Here is a 24,805-nt window from a genome sequence, read left to right as displayed (position 1 = left end):
TTGTACTGGAAACCTTGGGTTCTCTATTCTGTTTCACTCGTGTGTCTATGTCTTTATGTACAAGCATTCATTGTTGCTTTCTCTCTCTCTTTTTTTTCATTGTAGTTCTCTGCTATGAGTTAAGGAGCCTGTCTCACAAGTTCCTCCAATCATGTCCTGGTAGCTTTCTACAGTCTGGATCAGGTAGGAAGATTTACAGCAGTAATCTGACATGAGAGAGGAGAAAATGGTGCTGTCCCCCCACCCAATGTGAGGACGCATCAGTGGAGCCCTGGGGTTGCTGTTCTGAAACAGCAGGAAGGTTTCTCCTTGGGAGTTCCATGCCAACGTGTCATCAGGAGTCTTCAGCCAGGCTATATACAGCACCAGGGAGTATAGCGGAGTGAACATTTGTGGCTTGACACAGTTCCTAGATGGACAACCAGAAGTTTAGAATCTGAGGAATTCCTGCAGAAAATAATGGTGTATACAGCAGCCAGGATGTACCTGAGGCATTGTGCACCATGTCCTGAGGACCCCCTGAGTAAATTGTCCAACATTCCACACTGGAGACAGGGCACATCCATGGCCCCGGGTTCGCCCTCTCCTGCTGCACCAGAATATTTCTCATGCCACAGGCAAGGTGATCTAAACACAGAGCTGCATACAAAGTGGTGGGTCTTTTGCAGCATAAACAGAACCAGATCTTTGGCTTGAGGGCCCTCATGGCTATGAATTCAGGGGCAGGGAGCAGCAGCCTCTGCCCCACCCAGAGGCCCTGGCTCCCTTTCTGCCACTCGGCCTGCGATCAGGCCCATTGGGGCTGACAGAGGTGCAGACATGGGGTAGGCTCCCCCAGTACCAGACACACAGGGCTCTCTGCCTGGCCAGACTGTCTCTTGAGCTGCCTGTACAAGTCTGCCCCAGAAACAGGTTCTTCCTGGAACTGGGTGTCATCTCAGGACAAAGAATATCAGGAGTCATAACTTGGCCTTGTGGCAAGTGAAGTTGGCTAGTCCTGCCGGACACTGCAGGTTGTTGGGCTTGAGCTTTGAGCCCGAGCTGGGACTTGCAGCGGGGGAACCTCTGGGAGGGCCACCAGGGGGAGCCCTTTCCACATCTTAGGTGTGCTGGTGCACGCACACCTGAGTTTCTGCATGATGAAGGTATTGAATGATACCTCCATTTTCCTAATTTACGTAGTCAACCTCGTCTCCTGCCACAGTTCAGGTTCTAACTTACTTCAGATGTAGCTATGTAATGTTGAAATCACACATCACACTGTGGGCTTGGAGAGAAACAAGACGGGTAACATGTGTCTTCACTCTCCAAATGCCCCCCTGTCCACTTCACCTGGCAACCAAGGTCTTGAGATCATCCTGAAGCTATAGTGGCCCCAGCAGCGGGTGGAGAGGGGCATCAATGTAGGGAGGGCTCCTAGATTTGCTGCACGGCCCTCCAGCAGGCACGTTTGCTAGGATGGAGAGCCCTGGCTGCTGGCAAATCCCTCCTGCTCTCTTTGGATGCTCTGGAGGCTGCAGGTGGGGCCACGAGTGGTTCAAGGAGGCTCAGGGAAGAATCTGCCTGGGTGAGAAGAGAGTGTGGCTGCATCTGAGGAGGGCAGTGGCTGACCCAGCTTCAGGTGTGTAGGAGGACCACTGGGGAGGGGGCTGAAAAGAGGGGCTGAGCAGGGCAAGATGGAGCCAAGGGGACCTTTCCAACGTGAACGTCACAATTGGATTCAGGTTTCCTGTAAAGAACCTCATGCTCCCTGGCTGGGTCACAACACTGCAGGATGGTGCTCTTAGAGGCCATCGAGTAAGTCTGAAGGAATTTCAGGTCTTGGGAGCCTTATTATCCTCTGGTGCAGGCTGAGAAGGAGAAGGCAATGGCAACCCACTCTGATACTCTTGCCTGGAAAATCCCATGGACGGAGGAGCCTGGTAGGCTGCAGTCCATGGGGTCGCTAAGAGTCGGACACGACTGAGCGGGTAGCATGTGTCTTCACTCCCCAAATGCCCCCCTGTCCACTTCACCTGGCAACCAAGGTCCTGAGATCGTCCTGAAGCTGTAGTGGCCCCAGCAGCGGGTGGAGAGGGGCATCAATGTAGGGAGGGCTCCTAGATTTGCTGCGACTGAGCGACTGAGCGACTCACTTTCACTTTTCACTTTCATGCATTGGAGAAGGAAATGGCAACCCACTCCAGTGTTCTTGCCTGGAGAATCCCAGGGACAGGGGAGCCTGGTGGGCTGCCGTCTATGGGGTCGCACAGAGTCGGACACGACTGAAGCGACTTAGCAGCAGCAGCAGGCTGAGAAAAGGCCAGGCCCTTCTAGAAAAAGAACCATGTCCAACATAGTCCTGCCCATGTTGTAAGTAAGAGATGGGAGGGAGGAGGGAGAGACTGAGGTGGAGAGTGGAGGCAGAAGGTAGGGCCTGCTTATCCTCTCTGGCTCCTGCGTTTCAAACACTAGTCCCCCAAGGGGAATGAATGGATTCAGGACACAAGCCCAGCACTTAGAGACTAAGAGCCACCCCCCACCCCCACTCCGGAAGGGAAGGGATTCCCATGGAGTGAGAGTGAGGGGACTCGATGAGGCTGTGGACATTGTGGGTCCTAGAGGATGAGGGTCTTTTGGCTGAGCCCTGGGAAAAGGGCAGAAATGGCAGAAAGGTCTGTAACATCAGGGAGACCTCGGTCTGGCTTCTTCGAGCCTGCGGTCGCTGAGGAGGAAGCAGCATGTGGAGCTGCCCACAGGGCAGAACCTCAGCTGCCTCACAGCAGAGCCCTTGGCCCCAGCTAGAGGCAGGAGAGCTGCTCCCCACACAAAAGCGCCGTGTCCCCCAGGGATCATGGGAAGGAAAGTTGTAGCAGATTCGTGCGGTGGATACTTCTCAGTAAAGACAACATATCATCATATAGCCCCATGTGACAAAGCAGTGAATCTGCAGACAAAAAGTCCAATGAGAGAAGCCAGATCTGAAACGGCACATAGTGTATGATTCCATTTATAAAAATCTCAAGTCCAGACAAAATTGTAGAGGCCAGAAGAATGGTTACCTTCAGGGGAGGGGAGTGACTAAAAGGAGGCATGAGGGAGGCCCCTGGCATTTGGGGAATGCTCTATTCCTTAGTCTAGGTGCTGGTTGCATAGATGTGCTTGCTCGGTGTGTGAAAGTTCAATGGGATTTGTGTGCCTTCTATACAGATATTATATTTGTGTAAAACATTTTTTTTTAATTTAAGTGCAAAAAAATGAGACTCCAGAATGGAGTGAGGAGGTGGGAACGCTTTTCTATTATTTCAGTGCCCACTGTGCTCCAAGCCCTCCTCATAGGATCTTTGCTCCCATCTTATCAAGAGGAGGGGAGGCAGGGCAGAATTTAAATCGTGAAGGACTTTTACTCTTTCATTCTTGACATCTTCTGTCAAGAATCAATATATATATATATATATATATATATATATATATGTGACAAACTGTTTAATGGCATACTGAATTGATCTCATGCATTTTTCAGCTCCTGCGAAAACTAAAATGGATAAAATGGGGTTTGTGTTATTGTGAGCCTGCAATTTGCTTCCTCCTTCATAAAATACTAGCTGGACCTCCAGTATATGAGCATCAGCATCTGTAAATCCAGCAGCTGCTCACATCAAGCAGGCAGACACTGTTGATCAAGCTGGAGGTCTCCTTGATATCATCTCCTGGTCTCCTGGTATCGTCTCCAAAGCCCCCAGTTCCATCGCTGCAGGCAAGTCTCAACTCACCTGGATTCGCCTGGAGGAAGGGGACTAATTTGATCCACTGCTGGTGATTAAAGATGGCCACAAATGCTTTTGGCCGCTTCTCCCATTGAGAGATGGGGTCTTCTTGAATCTGAGCGGGTTCTGTGACTTTGTGATCAACAGAAGTTGGTGGAGGTGATGCTGAGCCACTTTCCAGACCTAGGCAACCTCCATTTCCGATCTCTTGTTACACTCTCTGGGAGCCCAAGCCACCATGCAGGATTCCCTGAGGCTGCATGCTGGAGTAGCCATGCCCAGCACTGTGGTCACACCAGAAGAGCCCAGTTGTCCACCCAAGGAGACAGAAATGTGAGGGAAGCTGTCTTGAACACTTTGGACAGGGCCGTCTGCCAACAGAGAGTGATCCTAGTCCACATTGATAGGAGTAGAATTGCTGAAATGACAGGTAAAATCATGAGCGAGGCTCTTTTAAGTCACTAGGTTTGGAGTAGTTATGCAGCAATAGGTAACTGAAACATCTGAATTGCTACCTGGACCAGAGCCTCCATGTCCTTGGTTCTGTAAGAATCTATCTCCTTGACTCACTTTGCCAATGCAGCTACTACAGAACTTGCCAACTCTCCAGTCCATTAGAATTCTTTTTGTTGCCAGGCTTGTGGCAGAATAATTTATTGTGGAATTATATTTTGTTCTGTTCTTATTGCACTATGTATGTTTCCCCCACTGAGAAGGTTATGAAGCTTTTGCTCTCAATTCTGAGCTTCTGTTTTGGGTACAGAGAGAGTGGGTGGGTGTTGGCATTTGGATTATGTGCAAACACCTAGGCTGAGAGAGACAGAAGTGGGCTGTGGGTATGTGCTGAGCAGCAGACGCTGAGAATCTCTGGGAACTGGAAGAGTGGTGCCCTCCCCGAAATGAGTAGTGGAGTCATAGATCCCTGATTGTGCCCAGAGCACACCCAGACTGGACGATAGCTGGGGAATGCTCAGAGAGGACAGAAATGGTTTCTCCCAGGCTAGAGCACATAGGCCAGGGTCCCCAGTGGAGACTATGCAGTCAGTGATATAGACATCTGTAAGGGGCAATGCTGGGCCTGACACAGGGGGCTCCAGGGTTGACAGCAACCTCTGAAATCAGAGAGAACAGAAACAATGGCTGCTGCTATGGACTGAATGTTTGTGTCATCCCCAGAGTCATGTGTTGAAGCCCTATTCCCAGTGTGATGATACTGTAATGGGTGGGAGGTAATCAGGTCTAGATGAGGTCCTGAGGGTGGAGCCCATATTAAAAAGAAGAAGAGACCAGAGCAGGCCTCCCCTCAACACTATGTCATGTCAGGACAGAGTGAGGACATGTGAGGCCATTTGCAAACCAGGAAGAGAACTCTTACCAGACACTGAAGCTACTAGCACCTGGACTTCCCAGCCTTTAGAACTGTGAGAAAGAGATGTGTGTTGATTAGGCCACCTTGTCTGTGGTATTTTGTTGCAGCAGCCTGAGCTGCCAGCTATCCTAGTTAGCAGGTCCAGGGACTTGCTCTCAGCTCTTCTGGCACTGGTTAAACCCCTGGTGTTTTACAGTCTCCTGAAGGGAGGAGGGAGCCCCACTAATGACTAGGGTTGAATTTCCTTCCAGTCCGGCAGTTTGAGACACAGAGCAGATTCCATTTAATTGAGAAAAAAAAATGAGGAATGTGATATTTCATGCACAATTTGTAACCAAAAATGATAAATGTAACATGCTTCTCAAGCCATCCGGAATATTTCATGGCTTTTTCTTTATTGCATTGAGGGCTCCTCTGGCCATTGAATTCTTGGTATTTTCCTTGGCAGGATTTTTGTGAAACATCTCCAACGTTTGGATTTATTTAATTATTTAAATAAAAAGGGCATGGAAACAGAGGAGGGGCTTGCTCAGAAAGTAAAACCCAAATATTTTTGATGCATGTCCTTTGTTTTTCACTTACTGAACATCTGGTCTCTGTATTCTTTGATTTTAACAAATCATGTATGGATTTTTAAAATTTCCAGTCTTCTTAAATATATTACATTTATGTAGTTTAAAATGAAAAACATATCAAAAAGTGCATGAGAAATATCACTCCCATTTAGGTCCCTCTCTCTGTTTTCTCTCACTTTGCCCCTGTAAGTAGCCATTTTTAATGAAATAGTGACTTTTTTTATCCTTCCAAAGTTTCTTTGTGTAAATGTACTTTTTTTTTCTTTCTTTTTTTAAATACTTTTTTTGGTTGTGCTGGGGCTTTGTTGCTGCACAGGCTTTTCTCTAGTTGCAGCGAGCAGGGGCTGCTCTAGTTGTGTGTGGGCTTCTCATAGTGGTGGCTTCTCTTGCTGTGGATCACGGACTCTATGGTGTGTGGTCTTCAATAGTTGTGACCTATGGGCTCAGTAGTTGTGGCTCACAAGCTATAGAGCACAGCCTCAATAGTTGTGGAGCACAGGCTCCGAAGTATGTGGGATCCTCCCGGACCAGGGATCAAACCTGTGTCTCCTACACTGGCAGACAGATTCTTGACCACTGAGCCACCAAGGAAGCCCTGTTTTCTTCTTTCTTATACAACAAAGCATATTATATATATCCTGCTCCTTCTTTTTTAAAAATTTAACTACTTCCTCTGGGTATCTTTCCATGTCAGAGCACATAAAACTCTTCCTCTGGTTTTTGGACACTATTCCATTGGTGTCCCCAACCTTGGCTCAAATGGTAAAGAATCTGCCTGCAATGCAGGAGACCCAGGTTCAATCCCTGGGTTGGGAAGATCCCCTGGAGAAGGGAGTGGCAACCCACTCTGGTGCTCTTGCTTGGATAATCCCATGGACAGAGTAGCCTGGCAGGCTACAGTAGCCCATGGAGTTGAAAAGAGTCAGATAAGACTGAAGTGACTTAGCACACACATAGGCTGCATAGTAATATAGTTGGCCCTCCATATCTTCAGTTTCTGCATCCGCAGATTCAACCAACTGTGGATCACATGATATGTTTACCCCCAGAGGTTGGTTGAATTTGTGGATGTGGAACTGACAAATACAGAGAGTTGGCTACGGGACTTAAGCATCATCAGATTTTGGTACCCCTTGTGGGTACTAGAACCAACGCCCTGCAGATACTGTGGTATGACTCCATTATAAAATAGAGATGAGAGATGCTGACATTTTTTGAGAAGTCTATCACAAAAACTTAAGTGTTTAGCAAATGCATTATGAAAAGAAATCAACCAAGTTGCCAGTGTCTTATCACACAAGCATAGGATCCAAGCTTCCAGTTATTGTAGGAATTGAAATTGGATGTAATAAAGGTCCAGCCATTGTAAGATTAACCCAGGAAGCATATAGTACAGTTGGCTTCCTCCCTTATACAATTCCACATTTTCATTTTCCACGTTGACATTCATATGGAGTTGATTTTGAGTACAGAGAGAAAATCCTAATCGTTAATGTATTTCATATGGTTAGAAACAAAATACCATTTATGTTATGTAATATAATAAAACTGTCTTTTCCCACTCGTTTGAAATGTATATTTTACCATATACCTGTTGACCTAAAACAAATAAACTGCCAATTACTTCCCTAGCAAAGGTAAGTTTACTCTGGATCAGCAAAAAATTGCAATTCAGAGCCTATAACCACAGCAAGTGGAATGCAAGTCCTTGAGCAGGAAGGAGAGGAAAACTCTTTTTAAAAGGGGAAAAGGAAGTTGGGAGGACTGAGAGTCCACTGGAGAAATTGAGAGTTCGGAGTATGGTGGCTTGACATTGGCTGAGTTGTGACAGCCGCTCATTGGCTGAACTCTTGCCAGGAAGAAGAGGAAGTCTTTCTTCTTCCTGTTGGGCTTTGCTGTTGTCATGGGGTGTGAGAGCTCCCCCTTCTGGCCTCTTGACTATTTTAATTGAGGTTTCCATTTATCAATTTTTATATATCAAATTCTATTTTTAAAAATTTTAATTAATTAATTTATTGACTGTACTGAGTCTTCATTGCTGCACAGGCTTACTCTAGTTGCCGTGAGTGGGGCCTACTCTAGTTGCGGTGTGCGGGCTTTTCACTGTGATGACTTCTCTTGCTGGGAAGCATGGGCTCTTGGGTGTGTAGGTTCAGTAGTTGTGTCTTGCAGGCTGTAGAGCACAGGCTCAGTAATTGTGGCACGTGGACTTAGTTGCCCTGCAGCATATAGAATCTTCCCAGACCAGGGATTGAACCTGTGTCCCCTGCACTGCAGGGTGGATTCTTAACCATTGGGCAACCAGGGAAGTCCCAATATACCAAATTTTTACATACAACTTAGATTTCTTTGTGGGCTTTAGTCAGCTTCATTGGTTAAGCGGTTTTAGTACCAGCAAGACTTGATTTTAACTATCAGGTCTTTCCAGTGTATTTTAACATCTAGTAGGTCTGACACCCTTTCATTCCTTCTTTTTTTTCTCCCCAAAATATCTTGAAAATTTATTACATTAAAAGTCCTCTTATTATTGTAGTTATCTTATATTCAAAAATAATTAGGGGAAAATTGATGTATTTACAATATTGAGGATTCACATTCAAAAACTTGGGGTATTCATATTAATGTTTATGGTCCTTCAAAAATGTTTAATCTTCTTTCCACGGATGTGAATGGATGCGTTTCTCTTGAGTATGTTTCTTACGTATTTTATATATCAATATTGTAAATAAGAATTTTCTGAATTATATTTTCCAACAGGTTGTTGCTGATAAATAGAAAATCTATTGCTTTTATATATTATTTTGCAATTGTCCACATATCTGCATTTAGTTTTACAGTTGATACTCTTTGATTTTCTAGGAATATAATCAAGGCTGCAAGTAAGAATACTTTGATTTTTTCATCCTTTCCTGTATATCCAATATACATTCAAGCTCTTTAATTTTATATTATTTTATTGTTGTGGATATGTTGTCTAGGAAATGTAAATAATAGCTAATGATAGTGGCTATAGTGGGAAATTTACCTAATCATAGGAATGTTTCAGTATATATTATCTGGGTTGTTGATTCTTTAGCATGATTAAAAAAATGTCTTTTTATTCCTAGGTTCTAAGAATTCTTTTTTTGTGTATAGTATTCATTGTTCAGTTTTATTAGCTATCAATAATCTAGATGATCCTGTGGTTTATCTCCTTTGGCTTACAGATATGATAAATTTGTATATATTTTAAAATATTAATCTATTGTTGCATTTTTGGTTAAAATATCTCATACTAAAATTTTGTCTTCTGGATCAAGACTCTGGAAACCTTAAAATTTCTTCCAGAAATTCTATATATCCAGTCAGCTCCCAGAAAACCTCCTATGACTAACCTCTCAGAAAGAAGATATCTTTCCCCTTTGTTCTCCGCCCAATATCAAAGGAAATCTCCAAATTCCAGGGCTACTAATACAAATCAATTCTGATAAAATCATCATACAATAAACAACTGTTGTTTGCTAAATGATTACTCGGTGCTAGGCATTGATTAAGATAAAAATATTATTTTATCTAAGCCTTAAAATTGCCCTTAGTTTCTCATCAAAAGTATACTGTAGTTGAGAGAGGAGGGAAGGGGGGCAGGACACAACCTTTAAAGGAATGGCATAGCCACTGAGGCTATGACAAAATCTGGTTAGAACCTACTAGGACCAAGATGGCGGCAAGATTGAACTTCCAGTAGACCTTGAGCTTCATTACATGCTCGTTGTAATATATGGTTCTTCCCTACCCCAGTCCCCACCCCATGTCCTCAGTCTGCCTTTTGTCAAACTTTAGCCAAAGAATAAGTTTAATCAGGGAAATAAGAAAGCAAAGCAAAGTAGTCAAACAGGACAAAGCAATAACAGTTTACTCATTAAGCAAAGTCAAAGACCTTTAGTTTCTCCTCAAGGACAGGCATCTGCCTGCTGCCTCCCCCCTCCCCCCTCCCCCCTCCCCCCTCCCCTCACTGCTGGCCTCCAAAATAAAGCAAACTTCCCACCAACCTTGCCCTTCTAGTGTTGTCTTTAGAGAGGCGAGCAGCCTGGCTGAAGCCTACTTTCAGTAACACAACGACATGCACAGTTGCCATGACAGTTCTGAGGCTGACCGTAAAAAACCAAAAAGTGGGCTTGAAAATTCCTACCTCTTTAAAATAATTGAAATAATCCTTCTACTTATTAGTCAATGAAATTCTCCAGCCCATAAAAACTAACCACCCCATATTTAGAGGCCATGTGTGCCTTCTAAGACAGACCACACTCTATGGACTGTGCATCTCTGCTTTCATTTTTCTATGGCTCTGATCTTGAATTCTTCCCTGCTCGAAGCCAAGGACTGTTGGGAGCCGCGATAGGCATTACTGACAAAATGGAGGCACAGCCCCAACCCCCTCTCCTCATCCCGCAGGCACGGTCCCGGGATGAAGGAGTTAGGTCTTGTGATTCTGACTTGTCCTTTCCTTCCTCCGATTGTGTTGGCTGGCAAGAATGTTATAATCCATAAAGTTAACTATTGACATTTGTTCAAGGATCTTTACAAAGAATGCTCCAGGATGAACACATAGGCTGCAGCTTGAGACCATGGGAAACACTGTTATCTGAAACCTGCCTGTAAGGGGAATGTTTATGGCAAAAGAAGTTTGCTGAGTTTAGGAGTTAGGAATAATCAAGAATAGTTAGAAGCTAAAAGTTTAAGGTATGTCGTAGTGTTGGCATATTTTACGATAGCTTATGGAAACTAGGTATTTTAGAGATACTAATAGCTAAAAGCCTTTTTAGGAGATGATGAGCTTAAGTTACTAGGGGATAGCAGGATTTAAAGAGATAAGAAATAAACTGAGGAATGTAATATACAGCCCAGAGACAAACTTGAGTTACAATGTTATTACAAGGACACTTAAGAGGGAACTCTGAAGGACAACAATGATTTATGGAGACAGTAAATATGGGTGAGGGGAAACTGAAGATGTTGTACCTCTGACCTAATGCTTTTGTAAAAGTATGAAAGAAAACCTGATGCTTAAAATAAACATGCAGCCCAGTGCTTTGAGCGAGAGACTGCATCATTTTCTCCGCCGAGATGCAGTCCAAATGAGTGAGAGGCTGCATCATTCGCCGACCCCGTTCATCCCTTCAGGGCGACTCCCTGGCTGCCGGAGCTGGACTCCTGCAAGTTGCGCCTGAACGGGGAACACCTGAAGGGTAAGTAATTAATCAAGTAGGTAAGTAATTAAGTAATTTCATAAATGCAAAGCGGGACGGGTAGGATTGTGTTTGTGGGTGACCAGGACCCCTCTCGGAGAAGGCAATGGCACCCCACTCCAGTACTCTTGCCTGGAGAATCCCAGGGATGGTGGAGCCTGGTGGGCTGCCGTCTATGGGGTCGCACAGAGTCGGACACGACTGAAGCGACTTAGCAGCAGCAGCAACAGCAGGACCCCTCTGCAGTTTAGGCAGGGTGAGGAGAACACAGAATCAGTAAGAATATTCTCTAAGAAAATGGGACTCTCTGCATCCAAGAATAGACAAATGTTTATTGAAACGTTACTCACATGTTAGCCCATAGAGGCGTTAAACTTCTAATTTTTGTATTCTCTAAATGTTTATTGAAATATTACTTCACATGTTAGCCCATAGAGGCATTAAACTTCTAATTTCTGTCCAAGAGCAATGCCCATGGTTTCCTGAGGAGGACACCATAAATCTGAAAACCTGGGCTAAGGTTGGAGATCAGTTACATTTGTTTTTTACTTTGCATGGGCCAGAAAAGGTTCCGGTAGATGCTTTTGCACTGTGGAATATGATTAGGGACGTACTGGACCCTCAGCATGAGGCTGTTAGACAGCCTATGGGAGAGGCTGCAATGGTGGATGGTGGGCTTCCGCCTTCTGCGCAGATTATGTTTTTTGCCATTGGCAAAGAAAAGGAGGGAGACTGTGCTCAACCTCCCGAGGAAGGAAAGGACTTGCAGGACGCTGCGGCTGAGCGCCCTAGCAAGGCCCCTCCTCCTCTACGCAAACCTTTAAAAATTTATCCATCACTTTCTGATTTAAGGCGATCGCCGCTGGCTCCGTTTGCGCCTCCCAGAGCCCAGGAGTTCCCCACTTTGCCCCCAAAGCCTCCCAGAGCATTGCCTGAGGCTGAGAAAGATACGGAGTTTTCTGAAACAAAGAAGCTTTTGAAACAGACGCATGCACAATATACAGAGCGTGCTCCTTGGAAAAAGCCCCTTCAGGGGGGCCTCACCCAGACTTAAAAAAAAAAAAGTAAAACAACAGGGAGACTTAGAATTCTCTATGGTCTTTCCAGTAGTTTTTACCAAGACAAAAAGGGAAGGTGAGGAAGCTCCAATTCCAGTGGGAGTGGCTGGTCCCCTGCCTGAGGGCATTTTAAGGCTTGTGCTCGGGCGTGGCTCGCTTTCCCTTCAAGGAATTTCGGTGGTGCCTGATGTAATAGATTCTGATTATACTGGGGAAATTAAAGTTTTGATCTCGCCGCCTACCAAAACTGTGCAAATTAATAAAGGTCAAAGAATAGCACAACTTCTGCTTTTACCTTATTATCAGATAGGAAAAACCTTGACTTCTCAAGCTAGGGGCCCCAGAAGATTTGGATCTAGTGATCTAGCCTTTTGGGTGCAAGAAATTACAGCTTCAAGGCCTTTGAAAGATCTTTTAATTCAAGGAAATAAAATGTCAGGGCTGTTAGACACTGGAGCAGATGTCTCTTGCATTGCTGGAAAAGACTGGCCCTTGTCCTGGCCAACACGTCTGACCAATGCTAGCTTGGTAGGAATAGGGTCAATGCCCTCGGTTGTTAAGAGCTCACAAATTTTGACATGGTCAGATGAAAAGGGGGCACAAGGCACCTTTTGCCCATATGTGATTCCCTCACTGCCTTTTTCTTTATGGGGGAGAGATATATTATCTCAGATGGGAATGCTTTTATATAGCCCAGATGAAAAAGTTACTAACCAAATGCTGCAAATGAGGTGTAATTCTGACAAGGGGCTTGGTAAAGATCAGCAGGGAATTGTTTCTCCGTTAGAAACGGTTCCTAACAAAAATAAAAAAGGTTTAAGATATTCAAATTTATCCTAGAGGCTGTTGCTCTTGCTGCCGATCCTATTATCTGGAAATCTGATGATCCGGTATGGGTGGAGCAATGGCCCTTAACAGCTGAAAAGCTGCAGGCAGCTGAAGACTTAGTTATGGAGCAACTGGTGGCCGGCCATATAGAGTCTTCTAATGGTCACTGGAATACTCCTATTTTTGTCATTAAGAAGAAATCAGGAAAGTGGCGATTGTTACAAGATTTGAGAGCTATAAACGCAACTATGGAAGACATGGGGGCCCTTCAGCCAGGTCTCCCTTCCCCAGTAGCCGTACCTTTTCAATATAATGTGATAGTCATAGATCTACAAGATTGTTTCTTTACCATCCCCCTGGCTGTTCAAGATTGTAAGAGATTTGCCTTCAGTCTTCCTTCAGTTAATTTTAAACAGCCCTATAGAAGGTTTCAATGGAAGGTATTGCCTCAGGGAATGAAAAATAGCCCCACCTTGTGTCAAAAATTTGTGCATCAAGCTGTGCAAAATGTTAGAGGGAAGTATAAAGATTTATATTTGATACACTATATGGATGATATTTTGGCTGCCCATAAAGATAGAGCCTTATTGCAACAAATCTTACCTGAATTGATTGAGGCCTTGGAAAACGGGTTTGAAGATAGCTCCAGATAAGATACAAGTAAATCCTCCTTTTTCTTATTTAGGAAGGGTGTTAAATACCCATACTGTGAGTCATGCTCCTTTGCAGCTTCGAAGAGATCATTTACTAACTTTAAATCATTTCCAAAAATTATTAGGGGATATTAATTGGATACGCCCACATTTAAGACTGACTACTTCGGATTTAAAGCCTTTATTTGATTGCTTAAGGGGCGATCCTAATCCCAGTTCTAAGAGAAAATTGACTAGTGAGGCAGAGTTGGCTCTTGTTAAGGTGGATGAGGCTTTGAATGATCAGTTAATTAGAATTAATATTACCAGAGGATGGGATTTAATTATTCTCACCACAGAACATACACCTACAGGATGCTTGTGGCAAGAAGGCCCATTAGAATGGCTTCATCTACCAGTGACCCCCCCAAAAATAGTTTTATCTTATCCCAGCTTGGTGGCACAATTAATTATGAAAGGTAGAAAAAGAAGTGTGGAACTTTTTGGAAAAGAGGTAGCAAATATAGTGATTCCATTCAATAATGATCAACTGCAGTTTCTTTTACAATATAGTGATGATTGGCAAGTTGCCCTGATAGATTTCAGGGGACAAATTTTGTTTCATTTACCCTCAAACCCCCTTTTGCATTTTTTAAAAACACATCCCATGATTTTTCCAAAGAAATTTTCTATTCAACCTTTAGAAGGGGCAATTTTAGTTTTCATAGATGGTTCCTCTAATGGTAAAGCAGTTACAATTATTAATGGAAAATCCCATGTTCAGGCAACTGTAGAGACATCTGCCCAAAGAGCAGTTATTTGGTCTTTTCAACATTTGAGAGACTGTGCCTTCAATCTTTTAACTGACTCCCAATATATTGTAGGATTGTTTCCTCATATTGAGACTGCTAATATTCCAGAAAATAAGACTACTATTTTCTCCTTGTTACTCGATTTACAGAAAGAGATTAAGCATAGAGTTAAGAAATATTTTGTGGGACATATTAGAGCCCATTCCGGCTTGCCCAGCCCTTTACATGAGGGAAATGCTTTGGCAGATGCATTAACTAAAGTAATTGCCTTAAACTTACGTGAAAAGATTGACAAGGCTAAAAATTCTCACAAAATTCACCATCAAAATGCAGCTGGTTTAAGGTATGAGTTTCATATCCCTAGGGAGGCGGCTAGACAAATAGTCAAGTTATGTCCAAACTGCCCAACATCCAATCCATCTCTATCACTAGGAGTAAATCCCCGAGGCCTTAGGCCTAACGCCCTCTGGCAAATGGACGTAACTCACACCCTGGTCTTTGGAAAACTGTCCTTTGTGCATGTCACCGTGGATACCTTTTCTCATGTTATTATAGCCTCTGCCAGATCAGGTGAAGCAGCAAAAGATGTAATTCAGCACTTGTTTCAATGCTTTGCCCAAATAGGACTCCCTGAACAGATAAAAACAGATAATACCCTAGCTTATACTTCTGCTGCCTTTAAAAAATTTTGTCAACAGTTTTCTATAGTGCATTCAACAGGAATACCTTATAGTCCCCAAGGCCAAGCCATAGTGAAAAGGGCTCACCAAACTTTAAAAAATCAGATAGCTAAATTAAGACAGGTAGAATTTAAGTATTCCTCTCCACATCATGTTCTTTACCATGCTTTGTTTGTAATTAATCATTTAAACGTAGGCACACAGGGGCAGACTGCAATGATGAGACACTGGATTCCTGAGGGGGCTGCGACTCAGCCCCTGGTCAAGTGGAAAGACCTCCTCTCCGGAGAGTGGAAAGGGCCAGATGTGCTGTTAACTTGCGGGAGAGGGTATGCTTGTGTGTTTCCGCAGGACTCCACTTCTCCTGTTTGGATTCCTGACAGACTGATTCGACATGTCCAGCCCCATGAGATCTCCAAGACCACAGAGACCGCTGAGGTCGCTGAGATCCCTGGAGTCCTGGAGTCTGGGACTAAAGGATAATGGGGAGATCAGAAGCTTGTCGAGTCCGGATTTGAGGGAACCAAGGAGACGCCGAAGGGCGGGTGACCCTTCACCTGAGGCTTCACTGCTAATACATCGCTTCAGGCACCTGACGCTTCAAGAGAGGCATACTGATCAAGTCCAACCGTATTCTGCTCCACCTCGTCGCCGTCATCGTACTCAAGCAACTACCTCCAGCACGGTGCCAACATGGGGCCAGCTGAAACACCTCGCTCAGCAGGCTGAAGAATTAATAGAAAGGGGGAGATATGAGGCCACTCCTATGGTAATGTTTGTGGCTATGCTTGCTGTGTTGGCTTGTCAGCCAAGGCCCTCCAGCTCAGAAAAAGTTCATTGGGCCTATTTGCCTAATCCACCTTCTTTCCAGCCTGTAGATTGGATGAATGAGCCCATTCGTGTTTTTGTTAACGATATTCATCTTTTGGGCGGGGCTTCCATCTATCCTAATAATGTTAAAACAGTGGTCAGCGCTCCCTTCAATTTTTCAGGCGTGTCCATTTATCCACCTATTTGCTTTGTCATACCTTCCTTCTTACCAGGATCAGCTCCGGTTTTGAATGGATGTGTTAGCACTTCCTTAAAAGGCATGCTTACTGATTCTCCCAGAGGCGATGGCAAGAGAGACTTTTGGTCCTTACAGCTGCTGATGGGGGGGGGGGGGCAAGGAAGACAATATGATGCCATAAAACAGGCAGCCCCTCATTCAAAGGACTTTCCGAGCTGTGCACTCCCCGCCCTGGATTCTGATGAACAAGGACTACAGGCCTGGGAAAGTACAAGCAAAATTTCCGGCTTTCCACGTTGGAACGAATGCATGTATGCCCTAAAGTTATTTATTCCCATTGTTGCCACCAGACATTCTCTGATTAAATGGGGGTGCCCCTATCTTTTGGATCAACGGTTGAATTTAATTTTTGAAGAACCTTATAGATCCATATAGAATGATTCATTTATCCCTTATCCTTTAGCAATTACTAGGTGGCATGTTAATGGATGGGTTCCTCCTTTAGTGAGTTTCGATGAAACAGGTCCCATACAACCTGAATTATGGAGAGCATTGGCTGCTATGGCACCTGTGATTTTATACAGACCTTTAAATGAACAAAGGTATATTGTACGAGCCTGCATGCATTCTCCCTATGCCTTTCTGTTGGCCAAAAATCGGAATGATTTGAGAGTTCTTTTTTTTTTTTGATTTGAGAGTTCTTAAAGGAGAAACTGTTTATAATGTTGAATGTGTGAATTGTTTTATATCAAATTGTGTTGATGGGAATGATTATAGTAATTATAAGGCTGTGATGATTGTAAAGCAACCACCATATTTGATGGTTCCTTTAAAATTAAAGGGACAATGGTTTGATTATTCATTGAAAGTTTTATATGAATTTAATGGCTTAATTTCTCGACCTAAAAGATTCATTGCAGCTCTGTTTGTGGAAATAACTGCCTTGATTGCCATAATTGCTTCAGTTACAGTTTTTGCTGTTGCCCTCTCAAAAGAAGTGCATACTGCCTCGTTTGTCGATCACCTGTCCAAAAATGTCTCCGTAGTTCTTGCTACACAGGAAATTATAAATAGGAAGATAGAAAATAAGGTCAATGCTTTAGAAGAAGCAGTGCTGCTTGTAGGGCAAGAAATTACAAATTTAAAAATTAAGTTGTCTTTAAGGTGCCATGCTGAATTTAAATGGATGTACGTTACCCCTCTACAAGTAAATGATTCTGTGCATTCTTGGGAACGCATTAGAAACCATATTTTAGGTGTTTGGAATCACTCAGATTTTAGTATTGATATTTCTAAGTTACATCAAGATATCCAGAATATGAACCAGGTGGAGTCTGACTTTTCCTCTCAGTGGCTTTCTAATTCCCTTTTTAAAAATCTAGAGGGATATCTTTCCCATGGATCCTTTTTTTACAATAATGATTAATGCAGCCATGTGCTTATGCCTGTTGGTTCTGATTTGTCTATTAGCCCCGTGCCTTTTCAGAATACTCAACCGAAGTGTTTCTGCTTTATCTACTGAGTTTCACACCTATGATCTAAAAAATAAAAAGGGGGGAGATGTCGGGAGCCGCGATAGGCATTACTGACAAAATGGAGGCACGGCCCCCACCCACTCTCCTCATCCTGCAGGCACGGTCCCGGGATGAAGGAGTTAGGTCTTGTGATTCTGACTTGTCCTTTCCTTCCTCCGGTTGAGTTGGCTGGAAAGAATGTTATAATCCATAAAGTTAACTATTGACATTTGTTCAAGGATCTTTACAAAGAATGCTCCAGGATGAACACATAGGCTGCAGCTTGAGACCATGGGAAACACTGTTATCTGAAACCTGCCTGTAAGGGGAATGTTTATGGCAAAAGAAGTTTGCTGAGTTTAGGGGTTAGGAATAATCAAGAATAGTTAGAAGCTAAAAGTTTAAGGTATGTCGTAGTGTTGGCATATTTTACGATAGCTTATGGAAACTAGGTATTTTAGAGATACTAATAGCTAAAAGCCTTTTTAGGAGATGATGAGCTTAAGTTACTAGGGGATAGCAGGATTTAAAGAGATAAGAAATAAACTGAGGAATGTAATATACAGCCCAGAGACAAACTTGAGTTACAATGTTATTACAAGGACACTTAAGAGGGAACTCTGAAGGACAACAATGATTTATGGAGACAGTAAATATGGGTGAGGGGAAACTGAAGATGTACCTCTGACCTAATGCTTTTGTAAAAGTATGAAAGAAAACCTGATGCTTAAAATAAACATGCAGCCCAGTGCTTTGAGCGAGAGACTGCATCATTTTCTCCGCCGAGATGCAGTCCAAATGAGTGAGAGGCTGCATCATTCGCCGACCCCGTTCATCCCTTCAGGGCGATTCCCTGGCTGCCGGAGCTGGACTCCGGCAAAGGACCCTCACTTGGCAGCCCATCCCAGGAACTCGCCTGAGACTTGGGATATGACTATCCTCTTGTGCCCCATTTTCCTGCAATCCCTTCATAAAAAATATTAATAAATCTACTTACCTATCATTTTGCCTCTCACTGGATTCCTTCTGTGCTGAGACATAAAGAACCTGAGCTTCATTAAGTCCTGAGATGAGCTGTGTTAAAAAAAAAACTCTACTTATGATGATAACTTTCAAACCTACACAAAAATAGTAAGAGCACAGTGAGTCTTGTATTCATCCCAAAGCTTCAACAACTGTCAAAAGTTGGTCATACTCACTTAATCTACCCATACTACTTCTCCGCTGCCGCAACCCCACCCAGGGATCTTTTAAAACAAATCCCAAACATCATATCATTTCATCTATAAATTCTTCAACATTATACCCAATTTATATTGCATCCCTAGAAGCTGACAGCATAATGCCAAAGCACAATTCATTATAAGAGATTCTGTAAAGGTTTGTAACAATGCAATCCAAATTCACAGTGCAACGAACATCTGTAATTGCACAGTCCACAGAACTGGAGGGACTGTGTACTCTTCAAGGAATCCTACGTGAATTTTGTTTCCCTTAACTGAGTGTTTGATAAGAACTAGAGGGAGGGAGTGATGTTCAAGATCATATATTCCAGCAAAAGCTTAACAATGCACAACTACCAAGCCCTCATGCCACAACTACTGAAACCCGCATGCTCTAGAGCCCGTGCTCTGCAACAAAAGAAGACATCACAATGAGAAGCAGGATTTCCTCAGTCCACTGGGAGTTGTTCATGGCACCGTTATATTTTGCCAGGAAAAGGCAAGCCCGACCACAACAGTAATTAGACAGTGGGTCCAATTCCCCCCACCCCAGTGGGCCTGCTACCCCACAAGTCACTGCCTGGATGTCACTCTGAGGCACTGGGTCTTCAGCTTTACTGAGCACTACACCCCTGGCTCAGGTTCCTGGCCATTCTTGCAAATGTTTTAGGCTTCCTCTTTTCGTTCTCTCTTCTTTGGTGTCACTAATCATAGGAGTTGGTCTTGCCCACTGTTCCTGATTTGAGGGGCTGAGCCAGAACTGCCATCTTTTCACGGGTGGATCCCTTTCCTTTTTTTCTTTTTGGCTATACAGCTTGTAGAATCTCAGTTCTTTTGCCAGGGATTGAGCTTGGGCAGATGGTAGTAAAAGCCCGGAATCCTAATCACCAGGCCACCAGGGAACTCTCCAAGGGCCCCTTTTCCCCGTCTCTCTGTCAAGAGAACTCTAACACCTACACATGATATTCTCCTTTCCATTCTCACATTTGCTGTGCAATTTACTGGCATGCTTCTGGAGCTGTCCACAATTCTAAACCATGTGTAGATGCCACCCCAAGCATCCTGCCCCTGAGCCCAGTCTGCCCTGAGGCCATGGATACTGTTGGTGCAGCGCCCGTAAGCTTTGTACCAGTCCCCTTCTCTTTCTTCTTCTATGACTCTGCTACTCCTCCAGTGTCTTAGAGGAAAGTTCCAGCCAGCATATTAAATGGTTTATTCTCTAGACCTGGCATAGTACTACCAGAAATCATCTTTGGTCCAAAGGCTTTGGATTTTTGGTGACTCATGATAACCATTTACAATGTTACAACTATACACTAGGTAAGAAAAATCATGGGGCATAAAGGTGGAGACCATCAGCTACACAACAAAATCCTCTCTTCTTGGGGTACACAGACTACATTTCCCAGACACCCTTCCAAACAGATTTGGTACACGATCAAGGTATCTCCAATGGAGACCAAGTTATCTCCAATGGAGACCAAGTTATCTCCAATGGAATGTGAGCAGAAGTGTACATACCAACCTCCAGGCCTGCTCTGTTAGAAAATCTCCCACATTCCTCCTCCTTTCTCTTCCCCCTTATGGCTGACTGGGAGCTTGACACCCAAGGTGACCTTGGAAGCCGTAAGTTGAAATTGGCAGAGCCACTATCAGTCCAAGTGCCTGACAGACCACGAGGAGGGCAGCTGCTCTTGGAATGCAAACCTTCTCAAGACTGTTATATAAGAAAAAACTTGTATTATATTAACTTTAAGTGGTTTTTTTTTTTTTTTTTTTTACTACCATAGCCTAGGCTACTCTAATAGAAGGGAGGATGACAAAGTAATTTTATTTTCATTTGTCTTTGTCCCTTTAAACCCATTTGGTGGGACTCATTCTACTTCTGCTCCTTGATGGACATTTAAAACAGGTTCCAGGCTTCCCTGGTGGTCTAGTGGTTAAGAATCTGCCTGCCAATGCATGGGACACCAGTTCAATCCCTGGTCCAGGAAGATCCCACAGGCTGTGGAGTAACGAAGCCCATAAGCCACAACTACTGAAGCCTGAGTGCCTAGAGCCTGTGCTTTGCATCAAGAGAAGCCACCACAGTGAAAAACCTGTGCCTTTTAACTGGAGAGTAGCCCCTTCATGCTGCAACTAGAGAAAGCCTGTGGGCACCAACAAACACCCAGCACAGCCAAAAAAAAAAAATATGAAAAAGGAAACAAACAGATTCCACGTATGCAATCAAAGGTCACTTGGCTTAATTTCCTCCAAAATTCAGTAATTAAATGGTCTGGTTTCATGTAATAGTAAAAACTTCAAACTTTGTTTAAATTCAAGGCTTCTTCCTCTCTTTGTGCCACAAACAGACCAGCTGCTGTCACCGGGAACTGAAGTGTGTGGTGATCTCTCGTTTCCTGTTTCTTGCTTTGTGGCAGAAACTGCTATTGTCCCTCAATGTGCATTCACTTCGTCTTCCTTACTACTAAGACTCCCAAATTTTTGGTGGACTTGTAGCCACCCTGAATAAAGACTACATTTCCCAGCATCCCTTGAAGCTAGGTGTGACCACGTGACAAACTTCTGGGCAAAAGGGTCTGAGTAAAGTGAGTGATGGGAAGAACCCCTGGAGGAGGGCATGGCAACCCACTCCAGTATTCTTGCCTGGGAAATCCCCATGGACAGAGGAGCCTGGCGGGCTACAGTGCATGGGGTCGCAGAGTCGGACACAACTGAGTGACCAAGCACATAAGCACATAAAGTGCGTGAGGAACTTTTTGGTAATGCTTTGGACTGTGGTGGGGGTGGGGCTCCCCTTCCCCTTTCCCTCTTCGCACTGGCTGGGACAAGGACCCAGCAGATGTGGTGATGGGTCATTTCAACCTTTCAGGTGAGAACAGCATTCTAGCAAATGGCAGAACAGCCAGACAGAAGGATCCACTGTCTCCAACCTGGTGGAATTAACATATGCAGCCCAGGAGTCCTTATGTCAGAAACATTCCATGAAAAACACTTCAACTTTTGTCTCTTTTTAACAGAAGCTTTTGCCCCCAGCAGCTGCACTTGTATACTAACTATCCAGTTCATCCTCTATGCATGCTTCTGTCTTTCCTGCATTATCTTGCTAGCTTACCTTGGACCCCAATAGGGTTGAGTGGTGAGAGACAGAGGCTGAAAGGGACCAGGAGAGGACTTATTTAACTAGAACCCCCGGGAGATGACCTAAGTTTTTAGGCAGAGCTGATCCTTTCATTAGGCACTTCTGTGGATTCTTTCGGAGACAACTCCTTCGCTTTGCTAGGATTTCTCACTCCCTGATCTTTCAAGGTGGGCAAGTGCCCTGCTCAGGCTAGTAAACTATATTTCTTTCTCCAGTCTCTAGGAGTTTGGCAGGACTCCATCAGGCTCACCAAATCCCTCTGAGTAATGCTTTCGGACAGGATCTAACATCATACTGCATCAGGCTTCACATCTGGTCCACAGGAAACGTCATAAATCCAGTGCTGGAATCTTGGAAGGCTGGCAGCCTCTCAGCCCAGCAACCTCTCTTGTTCCACCATCAGGGCTGCAAGCCAGTCTGTTTTTTAGGATTTTCAGATTGAGCCAGCCACCAGTTCACCCTGTTCTCCACACCGCAGGGAACACACAATAAACTCTCTGAAGGATACTATGAAGCCCTTTTCCTTGGGCTTGAAGGGAAGGAAAGGCCTGTCTCAGATTTCCTCAAGAGGCTGAAGAGCTACCCCCTTTCTTCTCCCACCTACGGTCCCAGCTTTATGGGGACATCCCTGGCTCAGCACTGGCCCCTTCCTCAAGATTCCCTTCTTATTGAGGAAGAGATTCAAATTTTTTTGTTTTGAAGCTCATTTGTCTTGAATAAGAGCTCATTTGTCTTGTCTGTTTGCTTTCCAAACAACAACCCTAACCACTTACCTCTTATCTTCCAGGGCATCATGGAGAAATGAACATGTCCAGAAGCTCTAGTGAAACTGCATTCTATTCTCCTTCTGTTTGAACTTGCAGCCACTTCACCCAAGGCCACCTGCAGCAAGACTCCGCCTGGGCCACTGTCACTGCCACTATCCCCGAAAGAACAAGGGACTCTCTCACCCCAGTGGTAGTCACTAGTCTGTGGTGCAAGCAGTATTTCAAGGTTGAGTTAAACGTGTAGCCTGAGCTTCCCTGGGTCTCACTAGCCTATGTGTGTGCATGTTCAGTCACTTAGTCGTGTTCGACTCTTTTCGACCCCATGGACTGTAGCCCACCAGACTCCTCTGTCCATGGGATTGTCCAGGCAAGAATACTGGAGTGGGCTACCATTTCCTCGTCCAGGGGATCTTCCTGACCCAGGAACCGAACCCATGTTTCCTGCATTGGCAGATGGATTCTTTACCATTGAGCCACCTGGGATATGCAAACAGGGTCATCTTCAGATAATAAGCCAAATTTTAGCTTCTCTTTTCAACCCCTGCAGAGTCCCCTTCTCTAAGTATTTCTGGGGGTCTGAGTGAAGTCTCACATGTCTCACAAATCTAGTCATCCAGTATATGGTAACTGTCTCCATCTCCTGCTGAGCATTACACACCTAACTGGAGCCCTTAAGATGCCAAATCCACAGGAGGTGGGGGTATCTATGCTTAGAGGGGAGATGCTTTTCCTCTCTTTTGTGATCCACTTCATTAGTGCTATGTCTCTGCAATGCCTGTAGGCTCCCGGATCTTGCAGAGCTTGTATGACTACAGCTTCCAGGTTACCATTCAGCCTTCTTTCTGCCTGGGATGCAGGCAGGACTGGACCAGGGATGCTGACAAACAACATCCACTGACTCTCTTAGTCACCAGAAATTTCCTGAATTCGTTGTCCGCACTAGTCACATGGTGAACAAGATAAACGTGGTCTCTGAAACCAAGGAGCTTTCACCCTGATGCAAAACTGAAAACCAAACATCCCCCCCACCCCCCAAAAAAGCACTTAAAATGTAACCTTCAAGACTTTGTTATTATTGGGTCAAGTTCATTGTGCTTGGCTGTTGCTTCTGCTTGGGTGAGTTCTGTGCATGAAGCCTGTCAACCCTCAGGCAAATAGACGCTGACAGCGCCTTACCTAAGGCAGCAGCACTCCTCACCAACTGCCTCGGGAATCCCCTGGGGCCTAGCACTGGAGGTTAACCCTTACTCTGCTGTAAGTTTCTGAAACTCTCCAGTCCCTGCAGTAAAACTGCTTAAGAGACTGGCCAGGTCACTGTGATAACTTCAAAAATATAAAAGGAGGCCAGAGATTTTCTAATCCTGGGGTAAGAGGGGTGAGGCCAGTGCAGACCAGGCACGGGGAGGTGTAAGACCTTGAGAGAAGGTAAATGAAGGGGAATTTGTACAGAGAGAGGGGTCAAGATGAAGCAGGAGGTATGGGAGAAACTGAGGGCAGTCTTGGAGGCCCATTTTCTGCTGGTCTAGGGAACCAGAGAAGGGAGAGAGAAAACCTGGAGATGAACTTATAAACTAAAATTCCAGAATACATGAAGACTAACACTGAGGAAGGCAGCCAGCAACATCAACACTCCAGAGACAGATTCATGCCAGATGAAAAGAACAACCAGAAAGAGACTTCAGTATCCTCAAAGAAATGATTGAACATATAATGTTCATTAGAAAAAAAAAACAACATAGCAATTAAGAAATAAAGACTAGCAGACAAGTACCATCACAAAACAATGGAAGAAAAAATATAATTCAATAACTCTTTGGGGAGAAATGATTATTTGGGAAAATACATACATGTGTGAAACATCTAATATACCAAAAATCCAAATATTTTCTATTATCTGAAAAGGAGAGGATGTTCTAAGCTGGTTAAAGAATTAAATGGTCCAGTTAAAAAAAGGAGCATAGTGATAAATTTAACCACAATTTTGTTTTCATTTGTATAGTTGATGGAAAAAAATTAAAAGCAAACAAATAACTTAAGAAAATACTGGTCATATTATAAGTAAGGACACAGTCTCTGAATCCATACTTCCTGGGTGGGACCTTGGGCAAGTTCGTGACCTCTCCGTGCTTCTGTTTCCTCCATAAAGTAATAATTGCACCTGCCTCATGGTGGGTCAGATTAACTGACCCAGTAACTGCTCAGTTACTACATGTGAAGCTCTT

Source organism: Giraffa tippelskirchi, chromosome 8 (assembly GCF_054371585.1).
Source record: "Giraffa tippelskirchi isolate mGirTip1 chromosome 8, T2T-mGirTip1v1.2.pri, whole genome shotgun sequence".
Lineage (NCBI taxonomy): Eukaryota > Metazoa > Chordata > Mammalia > Artiodactyla > Giraffidae > Giraffa > Giraffa tippelskirchi.
The sequence above is the reverse complement of the archived record's forward strand: the minus strand, read 5'-3'. Positions refer to the sequence as shown.